This window comes from Pezoporus occidentalis, unplaced genomic scaffold (genome assembly GCF_034315485.1).
Source record: "Pezoporus occidentalis ecotype Australia unplaced genomic scaffold, CSIRO_AGI_Poc_V1 ctg17, whole genome shotgun sequence".
In the NCBI taxonomy this organism is placed as follows: Eukaryota; Metazoa; Chordata; class Aves; order Psittaciformes; family Psittacidae; genus Pezoporus; species Pezoporus occidentalis.
Window position 1 is genome coordinate 1349863 of NW_026913531.1, and position 26232 is coordinate 1376094.

At 42.3% G+C, this 26232-nt stretch overlaps 1 protein-coding gene and 1 long non-coding RNA gene across 2 annotated transcripts in view; one reads left to right on the forward strand and one right to left on the reverse strand.

Moving 5' to 3' along the window:
• Window positions 1-3334: 3334 nt before the first annotated feature.
• LOC134161094 (uncharacterized) lies at window positions 3335-16031 on the reverse strand. The gene is made up of 2 exons (XR_009963824.1): window positions 15914-16031; window positions 3335-4234 (listed from the first exon to the last, which is right to left on the reverse strand). It is a non-coding gene; the product is annotated as an uncharacterized LOC134161094 (long non-coding RNA).
• Window positions 16032-16532: 501 nt separating this feature from the next.
• Window positions 16533-26232, forward strand: part of RAP1B (RAP1B, member of RAS oncogene family) — a 34029-nt gene continuing 24329 nt past the window's right edge. Inside the window, exon 1 of the mRNA XM_062613699.1 lies at window positions 16533-16674. The gene's annotated coding sequence lies outside the window, so the exon portion shown is untranslated. The remainder of the gene's footprint in view (window positions 16675-26232) is intronic.

A 26232-nucleotide genomic window follows, 5' to 3' on the forward strand; every position in this document is an offset into this window, starting at 1 on the left:
AATATTTACCCACTTACAGCACTGCCAAATGTGAATTTGCAGGAATGTATCAGCTGTTTTGAACTGATCTTTGACTTTGTCTCTTCACAGACGAATGTGGACTGAAACTAGAATAATCCACATTACAGAGAAAGAGATATGGCAGGAATGCACAGGGTCACCCCTATTATTTGTTCTTGCCATAGGAGTCACTGCTGAAAAAATTGGGTCAGATAAAATTTCCAATGGGATTAAGTGAAGTAAATCAGACTGATAACAGAATATATGAGTCTGAAAAACCTCACTGTGTCAGACTTGATCACCCTTCTATCTGGAATAAAACCTAGATTTTTAAACACTTGGAACAGAATTTTTGGATTTTAAAAGAATGATCCCGCATCTGGTACTTTATCTACTTCCAGCTCTCTCACTCTCTCTTCCTCTTTCCCTTTTAGGCAGTGGCTTTTCGACGCAGACTGAGACACTAATAGTTACATGACATAATGTAAGTGGACAGTAAAGAAGAACACCTACAAGACAGAAACACACAGGGTGTGTTTCTATCTTGTGGCAATAAAAACTAGGACAAACATGACTTCTGCTTATTTCATTTGATTCATGATTGCTACTACAAACCAAGTGCTATGAAAATTTCACTGAAAAGCAATAGTAATTTCAAATATCAGGTCATAATTAGGAGCAGCAGTATGTCCCACTAAGTCAAACTAATGATCTAACTCATCCAGTACTCTGTCTTCATTGCTGGCAGTGTAAGGTGTTGTGCATGTGAGTCCAGACACTTCCTGTAGTCCATTCTTCTCCATCTCCCAATAAGCAGAATTGCTGTTTGAGGAATGTTAGATGCTGCATTTCTGTTTGAGGAATGTTAGATGCTGCATTTCTGCCTTGTGCTGTTAGCACTTTATACCTGCAAATGTGCCTATTTCTTTTTGTCCTGCTGATACCATCTGCCTCCCCAATGTCCCGTATCACTTGTGTAACACAACAAAGCCTTTCCACTCTCCATCTGCGTCTTCATAAAGAAGGTCCAGGTGACTTAGATTGATAGACCTTGCACCATGAACGCCAACATGTGGGTCCCCTCCTGGAACAATGTCTTCCTTCTTGCTCTGCAGAGGCCAATAAATAGTTAGAAGGGCTGGTTTCTACAGCAGAGCAAAGGCAGGAGAAGATAGCCATTTGCAAGTTGCCAGCAGAAACAGGGCTCTCCTATGGTCATACAGAATTTTTAGAAATTAAGCAACAAGCCTGAGGCATGGAATAAATCAAAGGAAAAATGAACTTGTTCTAGGGCTTTTGCTAGCATTCTTAATTGTGGAAAGAAATGAGAAAACTGACAAGTGGAATCTCTTTGATAAGACTGCATTAAAAGATAATTCCATTCCCTGGATGCATGAAATAACTCCTAATGAAAGGTGTGTCCTGAAGGTCAGAATTTGGCCTTATGTGACTCTAATGAACCCAACATCTTTAGCAGGCTTCTCAAACACTCCTTTGCTCTGCAACGTGCTTTACTATACTGTTTAAGTGAAAGAAGCCATACAAAAATATGAATCAGATTAAACGCTCTAGGGCCAGATTTCATCTGACCTTCCCATGATACCCTAGTAAAAAATTAAAGGAAGGTCTTGTACGGGGAGTATTTTTTTTTACTGCATGAAGCAGTGGGTCTGCTCCTTCACTAGGAAGGAAGTAAGGACATGGGTCTAGCTTCTCTCTGCACTGGAGGAGATACTGAAAAGTTGAGATCATTTGCATATTTCCCCCACATAGCACAGCTAGGGAAGAACAGTGCCCAAGGTGTAGCCTCACCTTTCAATAATATCTAACTTACACAAGGATTCCCTAAAGATGCATCTGCAGAATGGAGCTGCTTGCAGAGTCTAGGGTTGAAGGACATATTGGGAAGGCTGATAGAACTGTACAAAGTTGGAAAAAAAGTTCAAAATTAAATGAAGCTTTGAATGACTCACAATGCTCTACTGTGCCAAGAAGTATAACTGAGAGCTTCACTGCTCTTACAATACACATGCATTTGTTTTTAACATTTCCTGCAGTTGCACTGATACCACTTTATACTACATCTACTTCTTAATGACAAATCTGCTTAGATCCCTGGAGGACTAATTTCAAGACAAACAGAACAGGCACCAGGCCTAGGAGGACCTATAATTGACTTGTAGCACTCTGGAAGAATTGCTGGTAGGTGTGAGCTCGGTTCAACAGCAGTGCAAAACAGATTGGGAGCGTGACAGTAAGACAGACTTTGGAGGTGCTGTGTGATCCCTGGGAATGAAAAGTATTGGGGGGTGATTTTTAATTTATTGACAGAACTCTTTAAATGTGCATGGTAGAGAAGGAGACACATTTTCTGCAGATCAGTTATTAAATTAAGGTTCTGATTTACATGGACATTCATTACAAAGGACTGTTAACTTGTAGATATTGCCAGACTCCTCTTAGTGGCAAACCTGACAGCGACTGAAGCTAGAGCTCTGTGTCACCACTCCTCACAATCACAAACAGCCAGCTTAAAGCAGCTTTAAAACTACTGACTACATCTCAGTAGCAGAACAGCATGACCATAAAGCCAGGCATAAGGAAATATGTTGCACAGCACACTCTGGAGCTGCTGGCTCTGATCCGGTTGGGCTCTTGCCCTTGTGCCTGTCATTGGGGGCCCAGCCTTGGAAACCCTCTGCTGTGCCCTGTGCTTTCCTGGGCACTGAGGAAGGCAACCATATAGACCTCCATGGCATCAAGGCCCTCACAGCAATGTCTCCAGACACACACCCCATACATTGCCTTGGTCCTTCCTGGAGAGGTCCTGATGTGACCTCTCAGCAGCCTGATCTCACAGTGAGCACAACTTGCCTGCAAGTGAGGGATGGATTTGTGGCACTAAATCCTGGGACTGTTGCAGGCACCTGATCTGGTGCTTCCTCAATTGGCCACTAAGAATTACTAACATTTAAAGATCCAAAAGAGATTACAGTGCCAGATGGGGATATTACCTCTAAATTTTGGCTTTGACCTTCCCTGTAACTCTGTATCTTACATGGTGCTTCTGCTGTCAACAGTAACAAAAACGGAGGCACCTATCTTAACTCTCCCACATATTAGAAGCCAGCACTACTTGTTTGTGAACACTTTCCCACACCTTTCAGTTGAGAAAACCACATGAAAAGCCACATATGATACCCAGTTTAAACACAAAGGGTCACAGATGATTTTTTTCTGAGAACTACTTTGAGAAATCTTTGTGAAATAAATGCAGTATAACGCAATGAGGTAGATGACACTAAGCTGTTTACTTTAGAAGATGGATGAGCCATATGAAAGGAGAATTGAGTACAGGATCCAGAAAAGAACAGACAAGAGAGAGTGAAAATCCAATATTAAAAAAAAAACACAAACATTCAGGAACTTAAAAGAAGGAAATGTGTACAAAGAGGTAGACTGGGAATCTTGCAGGACTCAAACAGCAACAGTAGTAAGACAAAGTGCTACAAATAAGAGATGGAACCAAGGGGTTTAAAGGGAAAATATATAATCCAAAAAGCAAGAGAGAGAAATAGATTTCTTCCCTATAACTTGTCTTCATGATGCTAAAACTGCAACTATTTGGTACACAGCATCAGTGGCAAACCTTACTCTAAGCTTTCAATTATTTTCAGACATATAGTCAGATTTCAACTGTACTACAACTGAACAACTTCCAACACATACACAGGTGAGAGGTCCACAAATGAGTATCAAAAGCACCAGGTACGCTCCAACACCCCCAGTACAATGGTTCTGGATGCTGGGGGTATATGCAAGGAATGGACCACAGAGTGTTAAGGCTCACTCGCCCTTCTATCTGTGCAATGTCTCCCGTCTGTGTCAAAGGCAGAATACAGGACCAGAAAGATCGCTGGTCTGACCGCATGGGGCATTCTTACATGCTTGTGCTCTTAAATCCTTTCAGAAATACTGTATTAGATGACAGAGTAAACTTCAATCTAAATTCATAACCCCAGACCCTGTTGTAGCATCCTATCTCACAAATGTACTGAGGGCATTCAGGAAAGCTGCTGTTGCACTTGGGCAAGAGAACTGCAGGTTGGCCGCAACAGGCCACACTGCCAGGTTGTCTTCTGGTCCAGAGGAATCCTTTCAACAGATGGATATCTTGAACTGATCACAGGGCAAACCTTGTGGGCACAATACAGAACATGTAGACTGGAGAAACCTGGAAGAAATATTAGATCACTGTGACTGGGCAAAGAGATAAATCTTTCAGTACCTGAAATCCAACAGCCAGTTTCTTGCATCCCTTTTGGCTATCATTATAAATCTGAAGATTCTTGCTCTGCTCAAAAAAGCTGCTGGTTAATAGATATGTAGGTTTGATACAGGGCTTTTTCCTTTGCATTGCTGAGTATCTTTGATTCTCATGTTAATACTTTATCAGCCAGTAGGAAAAGAGCTGGCACCATTTTCACTTGGCCCACAGGTTCCAGTGTGAGTAAGGAGTACTCATCATCTCCTACCACTGCACCCAGTAATTACCTTTTGGGATAATTAGCATATGTATCCTGGAGATCTCCATCAAGACTCTTCTATTGTGGACTGTAACTATTAGGTTGGATCTCTGGCTGGTATGAACTGGCGTAGCACCCTTAATTAATATCTTTTCCTCTCCCTTTGAGCTGGGAGGAAGCCTTAGGATTAGATGTTGTTAAGGGATATTCACGACAGCTGTGAGCTGAAGACTTGAGTCACTTAAACTCTGATTATGCATTCCTTGTGCACTCAGAGCTCTGAAAGTTTTAGTTTGGTTGTATGTATGAGATCAGACCCCTGGCTTATCTAGATGGAGGAATATATGTTGCATAGAACACAGTTAGTGTTAAACTGCTAAACTTTGTACTGACAGAAACATCTTTTAAAGAACGAACAAATTATGTTCAGACCTTAAAGCCTTCCAGCCAATAGTTACAATGCAAAAGTGCTTGGTCTGCCATCTTTCTCATTTTAATCAGTATAATTACAATAGATTAGTTTGTATCATTTAAAAAAGTTCACATATCGGCATCTTGCAACCAAAATACCAGTAACACTTCATGGATCTATCTCAGCTTGAGAACAGCTGAGGTTATTATCCCTCTTTCTCTGTTTCTTGTAGCTATGGCCTATTTCATGTTTGCTGCTGAAACACAACTACAGTCTAATGTGGCAGCAGATCTATGTGCAACCTGGGGAGCCGGCTGTGGGAACAGGGAAGTCAAGTCCCCACTTCCTTTCAGTGATAAAAGCCTCAGGATAAAATGCCTGTAAAGCTGAGTGCTTCTGAATGAGACGTTCAGAGGAGTGGAAGCAGGCTGGGATTGAAGTCTAACTATTTATCTCTTCCTACAGCAGATTTGTGAGTGTTGGCTCTGGGAAGGGGAGAGGCTTCAGAAGCCATCAGTGTTCACAAACCACAGTGTCAGAGCAGATGCATTAATGCCTTTCTGTGGCAACATGTTGTCTTTCTAAAAAGTACAGTAGCTTCTGCCTACAGATAAATGCTCACAACATGCATCTCTCAACTTGTGGGAAATCTGTTGGTAATAACAATGGGGTTTCTCTAGCTCATAACATTTCTCTGGATTAAAGGAAGGTATGAATTTTAATGATAATGACAATTCCAGAACAGCTACTTTTTTAGGCATACAATTATTTTGGTTAATTTCTCCTCTGTGAGTACCGCTAGTAATAGCTAGCATGTTGTTACAATCCTCTTGGGACCTTTGTCATCACATACATTTATACAGAATAGTCATTATTATTATTATTACATAGTCCTATATAATAATTATATATGCTACAGGGATATGTATGTATTATGTTGTTAAAATACTGTGCTCTGTATAAATAAATAGCAAATATTAGTATACATGTATGTGCTTTGATACATACATGCAGAGAGTGATGGATACTTTGACATAAGGTATAATACTTTGAGTCACATATAAACGAAGAAAAGAAAAGCAGCTATGTTAGTTCAAACTAAATTTCCTGGAGACAGAGCAAGAGAGAAGATCTAAATAAAAGCAGTGTATAAAACATAGATTCTGATGGCAAGTCAGTGCTATAGCTATTATATCAATGTTCAGATTGTTAGTAATAAAGTATTTTTGAGGACAGGTTAATATAAAACTACCCAAAAAGAAAAAAAAAAATCATAAATCAAACTGTACTTTTTCTTTCCCTCCTAGAATGACTTTGATTTTTACTGTATTCAAATAGATGCCAACATCCAGGAACTGCCATCAGGCCAACTTGTTATTCATGGGGAAATAAAACAGAACTTGTCTTTCAGTAAATGAAACAAGAACATCTGATATTGCCAGCATAATATCAGCAACTTCTATTTCATTTGGATGCAAATAATCTGCAAGTACAGAAAGGTCCCAAGAAACCAATCTTTTCCTAGTTTCATACAGCAGAAATATATGTCATTTACTGGAATAGTGACCTCACTTATGTGTGACAGACCTTCCAGCTGGAGTTTCCAAGCACCCCAACACTTTTGCTTTGCCAATCTTCTTATAAGGTATATATCCATTTCCTGTGCTGGCAGTTACATGAGCTGTGATCTCCAGATGTAGTGACATAGGGTGCAGAGCCTCTGCACTTGAGCAGGAGGCAAATTACAGGACATTTATATGAAGATCTAGGTGACATATGCAGGAGGACAAAATGGTGGATGTGCAAAGAGGAGCAAGCAGACACTGAAGATGTGAAGCTGAGAGGCAAAGAGGGTCATCTTCAAAACACCCCTTTATCAACAGCACACAGAAAGGACAGCCACAAGGTCTCCAGCTCCCATGGAGCTAATGGCCAGTTCTGAATCTGTTTGGTAGCCCTGTGAGGCTTAGAAGCTCCTCACTCCCTTTATCTGCCCTTGGTCATGACTGCAAGCAGGAGGATGGAGGCTTGGTTCAAAAGGCTGCTTAACTGGGGAGTGAAGATACCTACTGGGATGCCTCTGCTGAGTGTGACATCTTTCTAGTCCCATCCTCAGCTACAGGTAGCTGTTGCTGGCACTAGCCAACACCCAGGCATAAATAAATGTCCTTTACTGTCTCTGCATGAGATATTCAAGCACAGAAATAGACAGGTAACTCCCCTAGCCTATAAAACTGCTACAAATGTATTGACATTTAACTATTGTAACTCAATCAAGATTTGTAAATACATTAGAATGAGTGATACACTCAGTGACAATTAAAACGAGAGGATGACACAGCACTGAGTTGATACTCACCAAAGATATTTCTTGATGATCTGAAAACCCGCACCTATCTACTGCTGATGCTTGGGGCAAATTATTTCTGTAAGCTCAAACAATTAGAGATACCCTTCTGAATGATGTTTATCTAATGCTGCTTTCTTCACAGTAAAGACTGTTAATGCAGTAGTTGAGCAACTCCAGGAAGGCACAGTTATCCTGAGATAATCAGGAGCCTGAGGGCCCAGAGGCAGTCATCTGTGTTCTCTGCCCCAATTTCACCGGTATATTAAATCTAAAAAAAAAAATCTGTATGTTAATACATCATGAAGGTCAAACATTTCATTGCAAAGAAGTGTGGAAATTCAAAAATAGGATTCCCAGAGCAAGTATGTTTACATGGCAGATATGGTGCATTTCCCCAAATATTTTTACTGCTGTCACTCAAACCTATTAGAAATGTGGACAAATCATTACGAAACTGATGTCGCAAAAACTGCTTATTTATTTGCCTCCTTGTATGTGTTTATGAAGTGTGTCAGTAAGCAGATAAGCAATTAGTTTCATTTCACTTTGGACACATATTTAACAACATTCTTTGGTGAAATTTGTAATTTGTTTATATATTATGAGATTGTATATATAGGATGGCAGAATTAAGGTTGATTTTCCCATTTTACAACTTTCATGTGACTACATGGAATCTGTGTTATGTGATACTGGTACCAAATCAAAGGACACTGGGCATATGGTATGTTGTTATAGCTATAAAGACAGTTTCTACATAGGTTCAGCTGGCAAGCTTCTTGCCATGGATATAATTTGAAAGAAAATGGGGGTGAGATTTATTAGCAGTGTTTAGCATTCCTGATTATGGGCCAAGCTGCCTTGGAAATAATACTAATAAACCTGAAATGAGCTGTAACAAGCTGACAAGCACCCATATGACAGAATGGTTCATGACTCTGTTATGAATAGGTAACTTATTACAGGGCTTTTCAAAAATACATATCCAGAGTGTAACTTGGCCAAGTACACACACATCTTTTCAACAAGGGTGTCATGAATGTATGCATGTGGCAGGGAGTCATGATTGACTGTCCTCCCTCCACTGCTGTCAGAGAGAGCCATCTAATCACACTCTGGCTAGATGAGCAGAAATCCTGAGTATGGAAAATGCTGAGTATTACTGGCGAAATGAACTGATGACACTCAGTGTTTTCTGTACATTAAATAATGTGGGCAGCTCTGCTCACTTTCTGAAGTCCATGTGCCTGTATACTGTAATCGCCACACATGCAGCCTTCACAAAGAGCCTAAGCCATGTGCAGAACGTTCCTGGGAATTAAAATATGATGTTATGCCTGAAACAGGGCAGACACAGGGAAAGCAGGACGCAGGCCAATCTGGGAAAGCCTGAAACACCTCAGAACTTCTATAAAAGGAAGGATTCCCTCCTGAGGGCTTCTCCTCCATTACTGAATGCCCAAAGACAGGAAAAAAGAAAGAGAAATAACCCACCTCCAGAAAAACCCCACTTAAATGATAAAAAGCTATTTGCAAAAACTGGCTATAAAATGACTGTTATCGCCAAAGCACTGCTCTTTCCCTGAACCCACTGTCATGCACCAAAATCATTAAATAACATGGTGCTAATGTAAGAGTGTTTTCAGGGGGAAAAAAAAAAAAAAGGCCTAAGGCTACAGACCTTCCTTTTTATATAATTGAAGGAGCATAAAGAAATACGAGTAAATGCTGATCTCAGAGCACAAATTTCAGTATTGTAGTGGATGAAAGGAAGCGTAAAGACTATCTTGAGGTTGATTACATCACACATCCCCACCCCAGAACTAACTGCAATCTTTAAACTGCTGTGTTAAAGCAAAAATGTAGCCAAGATAAAAGATAAAGAAGGGGGAAGGGACGAAGTTGCTGTTTTATAAAATAACAGAATGATATATAATAAAGCTTAGATGCAGTTATACTAATTAGAGAAAGACAGCATAAAATCCATTGCTGCAATTCTTTGAAATCTGAAACTACCATAATGTGTCCATTTTTTAAGGAAAAGGAAGAATGGAAGGAAAACAAAAATGTAGAAAACAACAAGAGTTATGAAAAGCAGTGAGCAAACCTAACAACTGGCAAAACCATTTAAAAATAGAATTTTTATTTTGTGACATCATTAAAATCATGGCCCTGAGTCTTCTTTCACTTGAACTAAATTTGGAAATGCCACATGGCACACACAAACAGTCTACATAGCTAGTGTAGCCAGTGGAGTATCACCTTAGCACATGATACACAGCACCAGGGCAAGAGGACTATCACCTTCACACAATGAAATGCAACACCAGGGCAACAGCTTCCATTCCATCCCTATCTTTGGTAGTGATTCACAGGGCTCCTCTTCACTCAGCCTCTTCTGAATGTTAAAATCCTGTCTAGAGCTCAAATTAGAATGAATTTTATGCTGCTTGAGGTTGGAATAGAATGCTGTAGAGTGCAGAGGTACTTAAAAAGCTTAGGACATTGAAGTAAGTCTAAATTTGCAAGAAAGGTTTGGAGAGGGCACCATTTTCATTCCAAATGTGTACTTTTATTGATTAAAATTGAGTATAACAACACAGACATCTCATGGGAATAGGATATTATGAAATCTTCAATTTGAAGTTCAGCAGAACTGCATAGTGTAAGCAGTAGTAAAATGAAAGGATTCATAAAATAAATCTATTATACAAATACTTTATTCAGACCCTCAGGCAGTTAAAGAAGAACACAGGATTTGACCCAGAGTACTTCTGAAAGTGACAGCAGAAAGGGGCAAATAGGCTGTAAGACCTGCTAGATGATAAACCACCCTGAAAGATGGGCTAAAATGAACCAAGCAAGCTGGAAAGCGCATGGTAACAGGGAGTGAAAGGAGGCAGAGTGGGACATCATTAACACTGCACAGCTCTGACACCACTGATTCTCACAGCACCCATACAACATCAAAAAATGTCAGAACTTTTGAAACCAGACTGTGAGCCATGGCCTGTGGCAGATGTAGCAACTTATTTGGAGATGGTTTGAAAACTCATCCAAAATCAGCACACTTGTCAACATCTTCCTGTTTTTACATTGGTTATTGGTTATTTACATTGGTTAAGGGATGCAAAGTTTCACTAAAATATTACTTTCCAACTATAATATACAGCTGGTTGAGTGGTAAACACTTTAATGAAATGACTGTTAGAGGGGTTTGCCATTTATGGACTTGTTAAGACAGAAGTATAACAAATTTTTATCAGCTAAAAAAAAACACAATGCATTCTTTATGGGAGAAGGGGGGAAATGGGAAAAAAAATAAATACCCTGCTTTTTGGCTAGCTTTAAAAGGCAAGGAATATGTATAACCCTTGGTGTAGGCTTTAACTATCCCTATTAAGACCTCTCTCCTGATTGTCACTGCAGCAACTCCTTCCAGGGCCAGAGGAAAAACATGGCAGAACAAAGCCGTATCTACAAAGAACGCTAAGGAGAAAATGATATGACAAAGTTACAAAATGATTTTTCCTTTCTGTGCTGTACATTTTGTTCTTCTAACCAAACTGAGTACCAAAAGTAACGAACTGCTACTGTAACTAACTATTTCCCTGTGAATGCTTTTGGCCAATTATGTTAATTAGGGCTTTATTCTGAAGTGGATAGAAAGGAAAGGAAGAAAAATCATATCTATATCTACATTTCAGTGCAAACTGCTATGTTAACTGGGATATAATTCTGCTGCTGGGGAAAACGGGACAGAAAACACTGAGTATTTCTAAACTTGTCATCACTAAATATATTTGCTCCTGTCTTAATATTGACATAAACCAGAAGTGAATATATACTTTAAATGCAAGTGTTGCTAAATGTTGCACATCCTTCAAGGGCTGAATAGAAGTCCTGGTATAAAGCTCATTAAAATAAACAGTAACTTTTCTTCTGTCTCCAGCAGAGTCTGAATACAAAAGAAAGGTATGATAGTTAAAATATTGGTACTGACATTCAGTTATAATTATAAATCCTCTTTTCCCAAGTCAAATCTCTGTACTTTCACATTCATGGTAAAGCAGAGTCAGAAGTACACACTTCCCATGTACTTGGATAGGACTACCACTGTGGTCCCAATGCTGCCTTTGCTCAGGCTATTCTGTTTTGTTCAATTCATTAATCTGGTAACATCTGGTAACACAGTGAAGAAAGACACTCTCAAGAAGACTGCAGAATTATAAATGGGGGAAACTAAGTGTTACCTTAGAACGTTATATTGCCATGTTGTCTAAATTGTGAATGGATCAGTCATCACCATCAGGTAACCCCCACTGCACCCAGTCCTTTTATGGAAGACTTTGAAGCCAGGTCTCAAGAGCTGATGAGTCATGACTCAGAAGGTAGTAACCTTCGTTTTGCATCATGTGCTGCTAAAAGTGCTGTCCTGGAAAAGCAGGGAAGCAAAATTTGTTAAGATTTGAAATTGTTAAAATGTGTGACTTTTTTTTTTTTGGGGGGGGGGGGGTGGGGGGGCATGGTGGTGTGGTGTTTTTCTTTTTTCTTCTTTTTTTCTTTTTTTTTTTTGTGGGAGAGGATTTTTCACCCATATTCTGGACAGATTCTGCTCCAGGTAATTACATTACCTCTCTAGCTCCAATTGGATGCATTAGTCTTCATTTACTCTTTTAAAACACGTTGCTGTGACAATCTTGTTCCTTATCTGATCAGCTGGTTGTCCACTGCAATTTGAAAGATAGCTTCAACACAGGCTAAAATAAAGTAGGCTTCCCCTTTTACCAAATTAATCCTTATTTTTAAGAGTTTAAATTCCAGGGCTCAGGGCATTTTTTTTGGATCTCTTTACAACTCAATGTACTGTGCTTTCACAACAGCCACGTTGTGAAACAGCTATTCCTTGCTTTATCTGAAGTAACTGCAGTGATATAAAAGTAGTCTCCCAAAGACAGGAAAAAAAATAGATTAAAAAGTTAGACCCCTATAAATAAATGCTAACATTTGCAATTTAAATTGCAGGAGTGTCCATTGCCTGTTCTTCCCTAGCTTAGTAACAAAGGCAAATTTTGCTCCTCAAAGCAGTAATCACAGGGTAGGGAGGGAGACAAATCTCAAGGGAGGGCTATATTATATGAACAAATAGTAGGATTTGGGCCAACAGCCCAGTAAGAGATATTGGCAGATAAACTGGAAGAGTCATGGAACATTCCTGAGAGATAGGAAAAAGCATTAATTCACAATAGTTTGGAGGAGGAAGAGGAGCAGTGACTGAGGGTTTTCCTGAACAATGAGGTAAACATATGGAAAGTGAAAAACTTCAGGGGGACGAAATCTTGGAGTTAAGTTTCAGTCAAGCTTGTGATTAAGCTGCTGTTTAAACAACTTTGATTAGTAAATGGCAATACATCAAGAAGATGCAGTGAAGAGAGTTTAAGATGCAGAACTGCATAATGAAAGCTATGTCAGAAGTGAAGATGATGAGCTAGTAGAACTGATAATTATCAGTGTAAAAATCTCAGGCTGAAGCTGCTTCAACAGATATGAAGACACAGAGAAGTTGCATTGAGCATGCAGGGGAAGACATGTCTCTGAAATACCTGAAGGAGCTATGCAGGTAGGCAGGTAGTCCCACTTTACATGACCAAATGAAAGTCATGTTGGAGGATAAAGAATGATAAAAATATCTCATGCATCTATATCTCAAAAATAACAGACATTTTTTCTTCACTGTTAGAGATGTCTCCTTACCGCATTCATGATCTAAAGCATATTCTGATCTAGTAAATACTCTCCTGATGGAACAACTGAGTCTCTGAGCTAAGAATCGACCCTTACAGTCCATTCACCAGAAAAGACAAGAACTTTGCTTCCTCTCTGAAAGCAAAGCATCCTCCAGATTAAACAAATGACATTTCTTTTCCCTTTAGGACAAATTTCTAGAGAAGTTCATAGCTAGCTGGCATACCGCCAGCACAACATTCCCTGGCACCACATGCCCATTAAATTTTGGAGTTTGCTGGCATGAGCCAGCTCTGCATTCTGTCCCCAGAGATGGCTGTATTTCAGCACTAAAGAAACTGCAATACACATAGAGCCACATTCTTTGCTCCAACACCCATGCAGCCCCAGTGAAAACAATGCTGGCAAAGTTAGAAAAATTATATGGAGGTGACCAAAGGCCATTCTGTCAAGCTTTTACTAAAGCATCATTTAAAAAAATACTCCTTTGTTTTCCCTGAATAATCTAGCAATTCCTCCTTGCCCCCCACTAATTCCACATAACTTTTGAACAAGATCTGTTAGTATTTTTCTCCTCTTCTTCCATCAGAGGGGATCTTCTGTGTTCCCTTTTAGCTGTTCCTCATAACCACCACGACATTATCAGACAGCCTACTGTGTTAGTGATGAGCGGGCTGAATTACTTTCAGCTAAACACCGGTCATTGAAATAAGAAAGTTCTGAAATACAGGCAGGCAACTGGTAAAATGGGAGACAGAAGTTACAGCTCAAAGGACAAGAGGTACAGTGCTGTGGAAAGATCTGTTTGTCATTAAGGTTTATGGACATAAGCAGGTCTCTTGCATTTTTTTCATTTGGAGTAGGCAGCTGGGTATTTGACCTCCTTTTAAAAACTTCAGATCGATGCTGGGCACAGCATGTCCACTAAGGAATGCTGATGTGTCTGTGTTGTTCCCATTCAACACAACAGCACTTTGGACCTGTCTCCCCTGTTTCTTTGGTAGTCCCAGTTCTCTGAGGACTTGCTCTGTCATAGGGGCACCTCTGCACTGGTACGGTTGCCTGAGTGACCATTGGGAAGTGGCTCAGGCACATATGAAATGCTTAGCAAGCTGAGCAGAACAAACCCTGTGGAGCACACAGTAAGTGTGCTTAACAAGCATATGAATTTCTATTTGCCAGTCACACTGATATGAGTAAAACTGGGTTAAGAATTGTGCTGAGGATTAACCAGATAATTCATAGGAAAACCCAAACTTAAGGGCCCAATTTACATTCAAAGTATGTGGCTGAGAGACTTCTGAAAAGGGAACACAGAATGCTCAGAATGGATCCTAATTGCCTATTTCTTCGTAGAGTGATAGATCTCCAAGCATGTCTACACTAAGTAAACCATGTGTATATTCACTTACACACACTTCTTTTCAAATACTGAGTTTCAGATTCCCCTATATGAAACTCAAAACACCAAGATCTGCTCACGACAGATTCACTCCCAAAGGTCCCTTCCTGTTTTCTTGTTATATAGCAAAGAGCAATATTTGCCCTGCTGCCCATAAAACAAAGGGCAATTAAAGGCACACTGCAAAATATTATTACAGTAATGACACACATCTGTTCCCAGAACAGCGCTTGTTATTTGTGATTAATCTAGTCCACTGAAGAAAGCTGTGAAGGCAGAGGATGTATTTCTGGGTGCTGAGAATAATTTCTACTGACAGAAAAGACTGAAGAAGCAAACATTTTTCTACCTGGTGAGTAAACACGTTATACAGCTAATAATTGCATTAGATGTCCTTACGATTTTTACTTGAGAAGCTGTATCTTATCTATTTTGACATCTCTCATTAATGATTTTTGCCCCACAAAGGACAACTCACTGAGAAAGGACTTGTTTCTATGCACTTGATTTCTCATAACCAGAGCTCTTTTGCATTATCCATCATTTACAAGGAAGGATTCATTATCAAAGTGCTGCACAAGGGTTTAAGCTGTAAAACGCCAAGAGACTTGTCTGGACTTTGGAGGAGATTTTATGACGTCTGGGACTTGGGAGCAACACTCTAAAAGAAAAACATTTTTTAAATGCATCACTTTCTGGATGCCTTGGATCCAGATGAAGCTCCTCTTACCAAGCACAGTTCACTGTACTGGTCATTCTTTTGGCTCTGTTTGCTCTGAGCTCTAACATCTCTCACACATTCATTTGAAGCTGTACGGTCTCCAAACATTTATAGCAAGGCACTCTCCATCATGCAACTTGGGGAAATGTAATCTCTCTATCCCTTTTCTATCTCTGTCCTACAAACACAGAAAGCCTGTGCTTCCTCCACACCCACTCTCCTTGCCAGAAGCCTCACTGCAACTTCCTGTCAGTTTTACACACTCTGCTGTGGACTTCCTCTGAGCACAAGTTTTATCTGAATGTACCACATTAACTATTTGCTTACTGAATGCTTCCTAGGAACATAAATACTCATTTATTTTCAACCTGTAGCCGTTAAACCCATCGTAACTGGAAACCAGTGACTGGAAAGAAAAAAAAAAAGTAACTTACATTATTCAGGACTGAAATAAGAGAAAGACTACAAAAATACTGTAATTATTTGCAGGCAATGGGCATCTCCTGCAAGGCTAATGATAGGCTGTTCACATCCAGGGGCGTATAATCTGCGTAAAAACAGTAGTATGCTGCATTTCCGTAACATCCTTCACCAATGGATCTTGAAAACCTTTCAGAAATGTTCGAACTACTGCTCTAGCATTTATGTTTCCCGCTCTTCATGTTCTACATTAACTTAAAGCAACCATAACATGCTTTTGACCCCTTGGCTCCTACTTGGGGCTTACAAAAACTCAGGGACGGATGGACCACGTTACCCTGAGAACTTGGGGCGAGAGCAACGACGTTACTCCCACAACTTGGGGACAGAGGGAGTTGTGTTACCCTCATGGGTGTGCCGCGACGAAGCACGAGATGTCTTTGGGAACATACGACGGGGCTGGACATGGGTAAAGACCAGAGACCTAGTACAGCAATGCAACCCTCGGGTCTGCACTCCAGCACCTGAAACAGTGCATTTTGCTCGTGTGCCATCCCCGCGTAAAACCTTCCGCGCCCAAAGCAGGAACGTGTGGACGACGGCCCACAGGCAGCTTTCCTTCTCCTCCCTTCCCTCCCTCGCTGCTGGTACCAGGACAGGCGGCGGCAGCAAGCCGCGGGCAGGGGCCGCAAAGCCCCTCAAGCGGGCAAGCAAGCACGGCCCGCCTTCCCATTCCCCCCCCCACCCGCTGCGCTCCAGGGCTGCGTGCCGAGAGTACGCGGGGCTCCCCTGCCCCGCAGGCCGAGACCGCCCCGACACGGGACTGGGCGCGAGAGCAGCCGGAGAACGTGGGGGGGTTGAGGAGAGGTGGGGGAGGGGCGGCAGCGCGGCCGCGCCTCGCGCCTGCGCAGGGGGGAGCGGAGCCGCGAGGTCACCCCTCCCCTCCGCGCCGCCCCCGCCCCCGCCGCGCCAGAGCGAGGCTGGGCGTACGGCGTCACGGCGACGGCCACAAGCCGCGCCCCGGCACAGGCAGCGAGAGGGAGAGCGGTGGGCTCGGCCGGCGAGGCGGCGGTCGGCGGGGAGCGGAGGCGCTGTCCGGTAGGTCGGGGCGGGCAGCGCGGGCCTGGCCGCTGCGGCGGTGGGATGGAGAGCGGCGCGGTGTGTCTGGTACAGGTGGCGGGGCGGGGACGGGCCGGTGGGGGGGCGGTGGCGCGGCGGGTTGGGGGGGCGGTGGGGAGAGAGAAGTGACGGCGGCGGGGAGCGGCGCGCTGTGAGGGAAGGGGCACGAGCCTGGAACATGGCGGAGGAGGAGCTGGGAGCCGCCGCCTCGTCCGGCCTCGGGCGTGGGGGGACACCGCGGGGCGAGGGGGGTGGGGGGCAGAGCGGGGCGCTGAGGGGCAGCCGCTGCCAGCCGGGCCCAGGGCCCGGCCCTGCCCTTCCCCGCCACCTCCCCCCCCCCTCCTGCCGGTCCCCGGAGCAGAAGTTGGAGCGGAAGCGGAAAGTTGTAACCCCGTGGCTCGGGGCCGCGACGTGGGGCCCGGCCGGGTGCGGGGAGGGGCGGGTGACGCCCGGCTCGGCCCCGCTGCGGGCGGGGAGAAGGACGGTCCCCGGCTGCTGCCGTCGTTGTCAGCGGGAAGTCCGAGCAGGAGCCCCACCTAGTCCGGTCGCCGGAGAGAAGCTGCTCTTTCCGGCCGGTGTGTGGGGGCGAGGCGGGGGGGCGGGGGACAGGCCGGGTGCGGCCAGCCGGGCAGCCCGCCGACCGTCGGTCCCTCTGCCTGTGGTGGCCGCGGAGCGGGACAAGCGGGCGGAGTTGCGGCCAGCGAGTTCCCCTCCTGCTTATCACAAAATGAAAAGGGGATGATGGGGTGTTCATCATTTAAACACTTCGCCACCACTCGTGTCAAAGCAAATGGAAGAATTTGACTGACACTTCCTGCACCAAACCCGTCTAATAAGCCCGAGATCTTCGTGCTCTTCTGCATGTGTTAGTGAAGAAGCAGTGGAAGGAAAGCGAAGTTTGTAGAGGGGAAAATAAAACCAAATCTGAGTGCTTTCACTCTGGCTTCAGATTACAAAAATAGGATAATAGACTTAGGTTTCCTGGAAAAAAGAAATGAAGAAAGATCAATGTGTTTTTACTCTCATTTCCATTTTAAAGGGATGGGTTGTACTGTTCAGGGTAAATAAACAAAAAAAGTATTTTTCTCTACTTTTGTGGGTTATGAGAGCAGGGTAGTACAGTTCCCAGAGAGGTGGTATTTCAGAGATGCCCAGCTTGAAAATCGCACAAGTTGTATGTATGTTCTTGCATTCAGATGTTTTGATTAATGTAATTTTTTATTTCCAGCGTGTAACAGCTGCACCTTACCCCAGTGTGAAATGTGTAGACAGTGTATGACTTTTCAAAGTACGTTTTACCATGAAAGAGTACTTTTAGTAGTAATTCTTTGGAATTACTGTTATAAAATAGAAGTCATGAAACTCTTCCTTTTCGTAAATCGTAATTAAAAGGCAAAGAAGCAATCACAGTGTCTTATATAGTAACCATTCAAAACCAAATGTATTTACCTTTAGGAAAAGTCTCTTTTCTCCTCTATAACTTGGAAAAAGTTAGCAAATTATCATCTTTTAGATGATTTGCTTCTGTCTTAAAATCACAAGCTTGGGGAGGGGGAACTAACCATCTTGCTACAATCAAGTGTTTTCACTTTCTTTATTCATTGCAATTTCTTTTTTTTTTTACTCTAGCTCAAAGTCTATCCTGTAGATTTCATTCCAGCTAAAAATGAGCTGAGTGAATAGTGGAAGTTACCTTGGCTGTTCACATCAAAGGCTTTGCAAATAAAGTAAGCTTTCTGATTAAGCAGATGCAGCATTTTATTCCTTGGTACCTTTATATTTTAAGGGATGCTTCTTGTAGTGTTATGAGCTACTTGAAGTTCAAATTACAACTGTCATGTAAAGCATGTCTGTAGCTAAATAACTAAGTTTTGAGCTGCACTGTACAGTATGAATCCTGTGTATCTTTTTTGCAGCAAAGCTGATCATACTTGGAGCACCTGTCTGCCTGGGGGTGAAATAATCTGCAAAACAGAGTTGAAAGACTATAAGTGTAAAAACAGAACTTCTGTATGGGGGTTTTGCTGTCTGTAACTGTATGTCTTCTACTACATACATACACTAGTTAAGTTTTCTGAGTGGTATTAAAATTGTGCTGTTTTGTTCCAAAGCTCTGCTCTAGGACAGCTTATAAAAAATAAATCTGAAGTAAGCCATGACAGTTCTCTTTGCGGTGTGCCAGTTTTGCAGAGTAAAACTGACTGTCTCTTTAATTGAGAGCCTTTCTGGAGCAGAGGCAAACAGATGGAAATCTAGGTAAGAGCCTACAAGAGGAGAAAGAAATTCCTTGTATGGCTGAGGAAGTGTGCTGAAGACTACACTGTACCTGGTGATCTGAAAGTTAGCAAATATGGCTGGGCACTAAAATAAAGAGTTGTCCGCCTATCATCTGGGGTGTGGGAGATGCAAAAGTACTTGAGTATTTGATGCATACTGCTATAGTGCCAGTCCTGTCATCTGCAGAGCCCCGCTAGCTGCTCAGAGCTAAGTGCGGAGAAGTGTTCTTAAGGGTAAGAGTATCTTAACGATAAAACCAGGCACTTTGTTGTCCTTGGGTGTATGATAAGAGGGTAGGCAGGTCCTTTATGAGTTGGCCCATCTAAGTAACACTTGGATGGCTTTAGATACCTGACTTTTGAGGGTGTTTACAAGCTCAAGTTGTGAGTTTTAATCAAAATTGCTCTCTTGGTATGCTTAGTGATGTGTTTATTCTGTGCAGCAGAAGTTTGTGTTTAGCTTGTGATTGCAAGCACTGCCACTCTTGCCTCGGAACAAATACAAAAAGCAGACCAAAGTACACTGTGTAATGTCAGTCCGCTGAATCCCTGCTGAGTTGGGGCAGGCTTCTGCTGTGTTCTGTTGCATCTAGGTCAGGTAGAGGGATATTTTAACCTCCTTATTCCCAGAGATAAAAGGAGTATCTACAGTAAGTACACTTTCATATTCAAAGGCAAACTTTGTTTTCCTTCTCAGATATGCTTAAGATGGTGTGTTTCTATCGTCTAACATAAAGCAGGAAAAAAGGATGGGGTTTTATTATTTGAATGCTGTTAATAGGGAACCTGTTTTGAAGCTGATCGAGTTTCCAAAGTTGTTCAGCAGTTGACTGCAGTAGAGCATTTAGTACAGCATCTAATGCATCACTTTCTCCTTAGGACCTGTCAACCATGAGGAAACAGAGTGGGACAGGCGTAGTAGAAGCAATATTCTGATGAAGCTATGGCAGTTTGCTTGTAGTAGGCAAGCGCTGTTCAGAGAAAGTCAAAGATGTTGTTGTCTGGCACAAACTCTTTCTTTATGCGGCAGTTAAATGAGGCTACCTTCAAAAGGAGCAGTAGGTTCTGGCTTGAAGCTCTCATCTCTCAAGCTTTAGAATGCCAAAACACTGAAACACTGGACAACTTAAAGTGAAAAGGTTTTTTATTATTGTTGTTATTTTGTGTGCCTGAGCTCCTGACATACTACGTGTTTCCTGTATCAGCAAAGAAAGTGAGGAAGGCTGTAAACACCAGGTTGGAAATCTGCCTGTTAAGCAACTTTTGAAATAGAAAATGATTTGGGGGCCCTCTAGCTATTCAGGATGCTCTTGGGGAAAAAAAAAAGGCAGTATTTCAATAGCAATTTTTACTACTGAAGCAGTAGGGTGAAAGTTACTATTAGACCCTACAGGAATGTGTGTAGCAGATGTAAAAGCAGCTTTTTAGAGTTGAACCAGGAAGAAGAGGAACTATTCAATAATATCTTGTACACTGTCCCACTCAGCTTTCTGATTATTGATCTAAGGACCTTACGGTATTTGAAGTAAATCCCTGCTATGCAACTATGGAAAGAGACTGCCAGTTACAGTACACATGGTTAGTTCATTCCTGGCCAAGGGAGGAAGGCCACATGATAGTGCGGGAGTGGGACAGCCTGGCCCTTTTAATGGACTAGTGTTTGCATCCTGTGCCAGAGAAGCAGCATCTCATGTTTCTCTCCAGCCTGAGATTCTCTTCAGGAAACCCCTGGTTTCTTAGATCACTTTGTATCATTCCTGCAGATGTTGCAATACAGGCAGGTGTCCTAAATCTGAATGACTTGACCAGGTCCTCTGTAAAAAAAAGATATTGTCTACCCCTGTTACTCATTCATGAAATAATTTTCAATACTCTAATTATAGAGCTGTGAGAAGCTTTATATTGTTAAATTTCTGGACTGTATTGAAAAACTGGAACAAGAGAACAGTCTTATAACTGAAGCATCTGTAGTTAATTTTTGTCTTTAGAAACTGAGAATGTGATCTTTGCATCAAAATTTGTTGATATTGAGGTGAATGTTGCTCTTGCTTTATTTATAACAGTTATTAAGTCTTGATTTCAGTAGGTAATCTGGATTAAAGGGAAAGATGTAGTCTAACAATATTTCCTTTATCATGGTTTATTTCATAACGTTATGTGGAATTAGATGGTGGAAGTTTTTTCTTAAATTAATTTGCTATGGCCCAAATAATATGTTGGCCCCCTCTTCAGTTAATCTAAAATAACTTGTGGACACAGAGTCCATGCAACTGTTTCTTTTTGTTTCACTGTATTTGTTGTCCTGGCTTTTGAAATCTTGTCCTGTTTTTTTCCATTTGTAGGCTCTGTTTCTGCAACTTAACCAGTTCTGCTTTCACTTTTTTTTGTTTCTGCAGTGAAGGGAAATTTCTTGAAAGCATTCTTCATGCTATCATGGAGAAGCAAAAAGAGTACCACCACACCTTTGTGAAGTCCTTTGGGGAGCTCAGGAGGAGAGGTGCAGGAGACAGGAGGACCTTTCTGTTGCTAGATCTGGCTCTTCAGCTCTACTGAAATGAGCGTTTTCAGTAGTTGCAGGGCCAGACAAGCTACTTCTGTTTGTTTTCTAAAGGTTTCATGTACAGTCAATGTTTTTTATTTGAGATGAAGCTAGCATGCTGAACAGTGCTTGGACTGCATCAAGAACCCAGGCAGTATTATAGTGGAGTTGTGCAGTTGTACAGTCTTTGCTTGCAGTTAATCGCACTTCTGTAACATCTGCTCTGATGCTTCACCAAAAGTGGTTCATTATAAGACTAGTGGAAAGTTGCAACATGTTTTGTTTTTTCTGTATATGAAGAAGGGTAAACTGGCATATGGAATGGAAGTAATCTATTCAGAGGAAGTTACTTGAGAATCTTGCTCTCTGCATTACAGTATTTAAGACTAGATTTATTTACTTACAGTGCAACATTTGTAGTTGAGACTTAGCTGTACATGGCTGTGTGTTCAGACTTACATGATTAGTTAAGTGTGGGGGCAGCCCAACAATGTATTGTGCAGGAACCTTTTTTAGGAATGTTGCACATAAGAAATGGTTAAGGTGAATTCTTAGATGTTGCAAGATGCAGTCAGTAACCCTCTTCTGATCTTTCATTGTGAAGCTCCTTACCAGATAATTTTCTGAAACCTTGGTGTACAAGATGACCCATAAGCATAGCCTGCTTGTGGCTTCATATGATTACTTTTTGCATAAAATGCTGCTACAAGGATTTTCTTGGGTTTGGGAAAGTGTAATACTTCATGCAGAATCTTGACTCTTACCCTTCTGGAGTTATATTTATATAGTTAATATGTATAATGATACATCCTGCTGTCTTTTTGTGACCCTTCAGACTTGTTTAAAATAGGGAATTGATGGACAATAGGCATTCTGAGTGTGCTGGTTTTATACCCATCCAGGGAATGGTCCTTTTGTTATTTACTGTCTCCTGTTTAGACTGGTGCAAGTGTCCAGAAAATGCTGTGTTTTCATGGGTTTTATGATGAGCAGCATCGGAAATGATGCTGCAAGTGGGAATTCACCTTCCATAATTCTTGCACGTTATAACAATCTATAGATGAATTTCCAAGATAGTTACATATCAATGCTATTCACTGAATATAAGTATACAGTTTGAGATGCCTTGGACTTGCATTCTTAGTGGGCTGCAAAATGCTGTGTTCAAAATCCAACTTCTGCTGCCATTAGTTATTTGAAAATATGCCATGCTTCCAGAAACTGATGCCAAATTGTCATCTTAGGACTTGGTGGAACTTAAGAGACTGTGTGGTAGTCCTGTGGTATCAAGAAGGAGCACTGGAAGAGGCAAAAATAGCTGACTGTCGTGCTGGACAATCACTCTTCCATTTTTCTGATGTATCTTTGACTTTATTGGATTAGGTGGGATCTCACCAAAGATGTGACACCCTGTTATTTGATATTAGATCATCCCAGGCATTGAGTATGTTTGGAGGCCAGTTGAGGGATGTCTCTGTTTGTGTAATAAACAGGCACTCGTAACTCATTTTTTAACTGGATGGTAGGCCTTCAAATATTCTTACTTTTGGTGTACAATTTTCTACTTGCTTTTTATAGTTGAATACTAGAGAGAGACAAGCGTTTCTGAATTATACTTGTTTTTTTCTTACTGTATGTTGTAACAATTTATTGTGAACTTCTTGCTTTTCTTTATATTTGAGCAAGTCCATTGCCTTTTTTTATTTTTTATGATCCTCTGTTGGTTTTTTTTTGCCTATTTCCCTACACCTTTTATTTTTGGGAAATGCGTAACCTAAACTGGGGCTCAGCCAGAGATAATCACATAGAAAACTTAAGTGTGGTAGCTGAAGTTCTGCAAAAATGAGTAGCTGAAACCAGGGTTTTACCATGAAGTGCTTTAGGCCACTGTATGTGCTGGTGTTTGGCATGCTTTTGATCTGTGTTGCTTTTTAGCAAACTCTTAAAGAGTAATTTCAGAAGAAAAGTGTTATGTGAGGAAGAATTAGAGTGAGCAAATAAGAATATTTCATATGAAGCATGGAATGAAAAGAGCAAGTAGTTTGTGCAGTTTTGTTCTTGAGGAGCAAAGAAACAAGTAAGTCCTCATGCTGCTTCTTCCTCTTCTTCTAGAAATCTGGGTCCTGTCTAGCTAGGAAACTATGATGAAGCAACATTAAGTGCATATTAGTTTGGACTTAACTACAGTAACCAATATTTTTAACAATATGCATTCTTGCTGAACCCAGGACACTTGCTAACTGAAAGTCCATCCTGTTTCTAGCCAGAGGCAAGATCTCAAAACACCGTTTGCAAATACTTTTTTTTTTCCAAAGACAAATATATCAACTTGAAAATATTTGTATTTTCAGGTAATGTAGTTCTTTTCTTACTTAATCTTACTGTGGCCTACTTTTTAAATGAATTTCAGTGGTGTAAGTTTCACAGAGGAAAGCTGAAGCCTCTTCTCCAAGCTGAATGCTGAATCTGCTGCGATAATAGAAGTGAAAATAGGGAACCATTCACAGCCTTACCCACAGAAGGCTGAAGTCATAGATCCCAAGAACCTAAACAGAGGTCACACTGGGTAAACAAGGCTGCTTGAAGGTAAAGGGGCCCAAGATAGTTGGTTGATATTCAAGGACTGCTTTTTCCGTGCTCAAGATCGGAGCATCCCGACACGTAGGAAGTCAAGGAAGAGGGCCAAGAGACCTGCGTGGCTAAATAGGGAATTGCTGGGTATGCTCAAGTGGAAGAGGAGAGTTTACAGGTCATGGAAGGAGGGGCTGGCCACTTGGGAGGAATATAAGGCTGCTGCTAGGGGATGTAGGAAGGCAGCTAGGAGGACTAAGGCATCCTTAGAATTAAAACTGGCAAGAAGGGTCAAGGACAGCAAAAAGAGCTTTTTCAAGTACATGGCAGACAAAACTAACACCAGAGGCAATGTAGGCCCACTGATGAACGGGATGGGGGCCCTGGTGACAGAAGATGCAGAGATGGCAGAGTTACTGAATGCCTTCTTTGTCTCTGTCTACTCTGCTGCAGGCAGTCCTGAAGAGCCCTGTACCCCGGAGACCTTAGATGAAGTCAGGTCGACGGAACGGTTTGCCTTAGTCGATGAGGAATGGGTTAGAGATCAGTTGAGCAATCTGGACATCCATAAATCCATGGGTCCAGATGGGATGCACCTGCGGGTGCTGAGGGAACTGGCGGAAGTCATTGCTAGACCACTCGCCATCATCTTTACCAAGTCTTGGGAAACAGGAGAGGTGCCTGAGGACTGGAGGAAGGCAAATGTCACTCCAGTCTTCAAAAAGGGCAAGAAGGAGGACCCAGGTAACTATAGACCGGTCAGCCTCACCTCCATCCCTGGGAAAGTGATGGAACACCTTGTCCTTGGTGCCATCTTAAGGCATATCAAGGATAAGAGGGTTATGAGGGGCAGTCAACATGGCTTCACCAGGGGGAAATCATGTTTGACCAATCTCTTAGCCTTTTATGAGGAAATAACACGGTGGATGGATGATGGCAGAGCGGTGGATGTGGTCTACCTTGACTTCAGCAAAGCATTTGACACAGTCTCCCACAGCATCCTCACTGCTAAATTGAGGAAGTGTGGACTGGATGATCAGGTAGTGAGGTGGACTGCGAACTGGCTGAAGGAGAGAAGCCAGAGAGTTGTAGTCTATGGGGCAGAGTCTAGTTGGAGGCCTGTAACTAGTGGAGTGCCTCAAGGGTCAGTACTGGGACCGGTATTATTTAATATATTCATCAACGATTTAGATGAGGGAATCGAGTGTACTATCAGCAAGTTTGCTGATGACACTAAGCTGGGAGGAGTGGCTGACACGCCAGAAGGCTGTGCTGCCATCCAGTGAGACCTGGACAGGCTGGAGAGTTGGGCAGGGAATAACTGGATGAAATATAACAAGGGGAAGTGTAGAGTCCTGCATCTGGGCAGGAACAACCCCAGGTTCCAGTATAGGTTGGGAAACAACCTGTTAGAGAGCAGTGTAGGGGAGAGGGACCTGGGGGTCCTAGTGGACGACAGGATGACCATGAGCCAACACTGTGCCCTTGTGGCTAAGAAGGCCAATGGCATCCTGGGGTGTATTAGAAGGTGGGTGGTTAGTAGGTCGAGAGAGGTCCTCCTTCCCCTCTACTCTGCCCTGGTGAGACCCCATCTGGAATATTGTGTCCAGTTCTGGGCCCCTCAGTTCAAGAAGGACAGGGAGCTGCTGGAGAGAGTCCAGCGCAGGGCAACCAAGATGATTAAGGGAGTGGAGCATCTCCCTTATGAGGAAAGACTGAGGGAGCTGGGTCTCTATAGTTTAGAGAAGAGGAGACTGAGGGGTGACCTTATTAGTGTCTATAAATATATAAAGGGGGAGTGTCACGAGGATGGAGCCAGGCTCTACTCAGTGGCAAACAATGATAGGACAAGGGGTAATGGGTGCAAACTGGAACACAAGAGGTTCCACTTAAACTTGAGAAGGAACTTCTTCTCAGTGAGGGTGACGGAACACTGGAACAGGCTGCCCAGGGAGGTTGTGGAGTCTCCTTCCCTGGAGACATTCAAAGCCCGCCTGGACACATTCCTGTGTAACATTATCTAGGTGTTCCTGCTCCGGCAGGGGGATTGGACTAGATGATCTTTTGAGGTCCCTTCCAATCTCTAGCATACTGTGATACTGTGATACCCTAACCAGTGTGGAAATACAAGACTCTGGTTTCATGAAGGAT